At 42.5% G+C, this 3,205-nt stretch overlaps 1 protein-coding gene across 1 annotated transcript in view; it reads left to right on the top strand.

Moving 5' to 3' along the window:
• The first annotated feature begins 2,345 nt into the window (after nt 1-2,345).
• The window catches only part of ZMYM3 (zinc finger MYM-type containing 3), a 16,168-nt gene continuing 15,308 nt past the window's right edge, over nt 2,346-3,205 (top strand). Inside the window, exon 1 of the mRNA XM_077763166.1 lies at nt 2,346-2,565. The gene's annotated coding sequence lies outside the window, so the exon portion shown is untranslated. The remainder of the gene's footprint in view (nt 2,566-3,205) is intronic.

Genomic DNA, 3,205 nt, shown 5'->3' with positions numbered 1-3,205 from the left:
AAAAATAAACATCCATTTTAAAAATTTAAAATAAATAAATAAAAATTTGACATCCAGCAGTAATTAATTAAAGCATGGTACATCCAATGAAATAATACACAGCCATTACAATTCTTTTGTAGAACATATTATAGAAGATAATTCCCATTTTGTAAAAAAATATGTATGCAAAAAAAGGACCGGAAAGATATACATCAAATAGAGCAGTGGTTATCTCTGGGTATAATAGGTAGGATATAACTGATCAGTGCTTTCTTCTTCAGACTTTTCATGTTTTCCAAAATTTTTACAGTGAACATTTATATTTTTATAATCAGAAAACATACATATGTATATATGTGTGTGTGTGTGTTTGTATAATATATATATATAATTAAAATGAAAGCGCTCTCGTGAGCACAGGGATTGAGTTTTTGCCTGCCTTACAGTGCTTGTAGCACTTCAGGAGTGTTTTATAAATGAGGACTAACAAGTAACAGAATTGAGTACTGTGTGATAACTAACAAAGCTGAAAATGACAGTACTGAATTGCAGGGCACAGTNCCTATTAAAAAGTATTGGATAGTTGTACATCTCACTTAAATGCATCCCTATGAGGTATAATTTCCAGTATTTCCTTCTAGTGTTTTTCTATGTATACATGTACGATTGACCCTTAAACAACATGGAGGTAGGGGCAGTGACCACCCTATGTAGTTGAAAATCCAAGCANAAGTATAACTTTTGACTCCCCCAAAATGTAATTATTACTGTTGACTGGAAGCCTTACTGATAACATAAATAGTTGATTAACACGTATTTTATATGCTATATGTACTCTTACAATAAGGTAAGCTAGAGAAAAGAAAATATTATTAAAAATCATTAAAAAATACTTTTACAGTGCTATACTGTACTTATTGAAAAAATCCACATAGGGGTGGGACCACAAAGTTCAAACCCATGTTGTTCAAAGGTCGACTGTATATAGAATTTCTCTACAAAGTTAGCATCATATTTTAACTCCTTTAAAGAAATTTAACATAGGGGGTGCCTGGCTGGTTCAGTCAGTAGAGCATGGGCCTCTTGATCTTTGGGTTGTACATTCAAGCCCTACACTGGGTGTAGAGGCTTCTTTGAAAAAATTAAACATGTAACATATCAGGAGCATTTTCATGTGTCATTAATTCTTCTTTTAATTTTTTTTAATTTCTGAGAGAGAGAGACAGAGACAGTGTGAGGAGAGGAGGGTCAGAGAGAGAGGGAGATACAGAATCCGAAGCAGGGATCTGTCAGCACAGAGCCTGACGCAGGGCTCGAACCCATGAACTGTGAGATCATGACCTGAGCCAAAGTCAGACGTTTAGCCAACTGAGCCACCCAGGTGCCCCTCATTAATTCTTTTAATAGACTAAAGTCTATGTTTTTAAAGATTTTTTTTAAAAAAATGTTTATTTTACTTATTTTGAGAGAGCACAAACAAGGGAGGGACAGAGAGAGACAGAGAGAATCCCAAGCAGACTGTACCATCGGTGCAGAGCCAGACATGGGACTTGATCTCATGAACGGCAAGATCATGACTTGAGCCAAAACCAAGGGCCAGACACTCAACCAACTGAGCCAGCCAGGTGAGACTAAAGTCTATTTTTAGAGCAGTTTTAGGTTTACAGCACAAGCAGGCTGAAAGTACAGAGAGCTCCCACATACTCCTCGCCCACCCCATACTCACTCCAGGGCACAGCCTCCCTTGACTATCAACATCCCTTGCCAGAATGGTACATTAGTTATAATCGATGATGCATCATTATCATTCAAAGCCCAGTGTTCACATAAGAATTCACTTTTGGTGGTGTACATTCTATGGGTTTTGACGATGTAAATATGTCTCCATCACTATAGCAAACAGAATAGTTTCACTGCCCTAAAAACGGTCTGTGCTATGCTGTCATTGGTTTTTTAAATATTTGTTTTTGAGAGAGCGAGCGAGCGAGTGAGCACAAGCAGGGAAGGGGCAGAAAGAGGGGGACAGAGGATTGGAAGCAGGCTGTGATGTGAGCAGTGAGCCCAATGTGGGGCTCAATCATGACATGTGAGATCATGACCTGAGTGGAAGTCATCCACCCAGGCACCCCAGTCATTGTTTGTTTTTTTAATGTTAATGAGTATGTCCATTGTATGGATATAGACCAAACTGACTTAACCAATCCCTTGTTTTTGGATATTTAGATTGCTTTCTTATCTCTGTTTTAAAGATGAGAAAATTAAGACCTGGTGACTTGCCCTTGTGACTTGACAAGTGACGTCCAAAGTCAACTGGCTAAAAAGCAAGCAGATTTGAGATTAGAGTCCTGGTCTGTCTCCAAAGCCCACACGTCTTTAGGCCACCACCCTGACTTGATTAATCCCTCCTTAGACTGTGTCCCTTCAATTTGAAACCAGGTATTCTCCACAAACAGACCAGCCAAGGATCCAAGTATGCGTTGAGAAGGGCAGCAATACAAAAGAACGAGGTGGACCAACTGAGATGGAACAAACTGAAAACGCAAAGGGAGGTACCGGGACATAGAGATAAGCAGAAGGTGGGAGGTAGGCACACAGAATACTGGGTACGATATAAAGGACGCTGGGTTTGGGAAACTGAAGGCTTTTATCTCTATGAAGGACAGAGCAAAGATAATCTCAAGGCCATGTGGGGAGCCAGGAAGGCTCAAGGTTTGTGGGAAAGCGAACGAGACCAGGGAGGCTAGAACTCCCTGGGGCCTTAACGCTAGGAGAGGCTTAGTGTGGGAAGGCAGGCCCAGAGCAAAGAAGTGAGCTAGCGCAGGCACTGGACACCAAACCTACACGGTGCTAAATCTGTGGCAGGACTCCCCTGCAGCCCAAGCCTCCTCCACTGCCTCGGATACCGAGAGCTCTCCGGCCCTTAAGGGTTGGGGGAGGACAGTAGGGGGCAGGGGCCGCAAAGTGCTCTAACTATATAACGGGGACTGAGAAAGGATCCTGGCACACTTATTTTTTTAAGCCAGTAGGCCTAACGCCGGCGCCCCCTCCCCCTACCCCACTTCTCAAGCTTCTTCCTCAGCCACACCCACATGCTAAGGACCATCCAGGAGGGGGGGGGGAGAGCGTGTGTGCGCGCGCGTGCGTGCTCGTGCAAACGCGAGGCTGAGAGACAGAGACCGAGACAAAAAGAGACAGGCGGAGAGAGAGAGTGCGCGCCAGAGAG

Source organism: Crocuta crocuta, unplaced genomic scaffold (genome assembly GCF_008692635.1).
Source record: "Crocuta crocuta isolate KB4526 unplaced genomic scaffold, BGI_CrCroc_1.0 scaffold440, whole genome shotgun sequence".
Taxonomy (NCBI): Eukaryota; Metazoa; Chordata; class Mammalia; order Carnivora; family Hyaenidae; genus Crocuta; species Crocuta crocuta.
The sequence above is the reverse complement of the archived record's forward strand: the minus strand, read 5'-3'. Positions and strand labels throughout refer to the sequence as shown.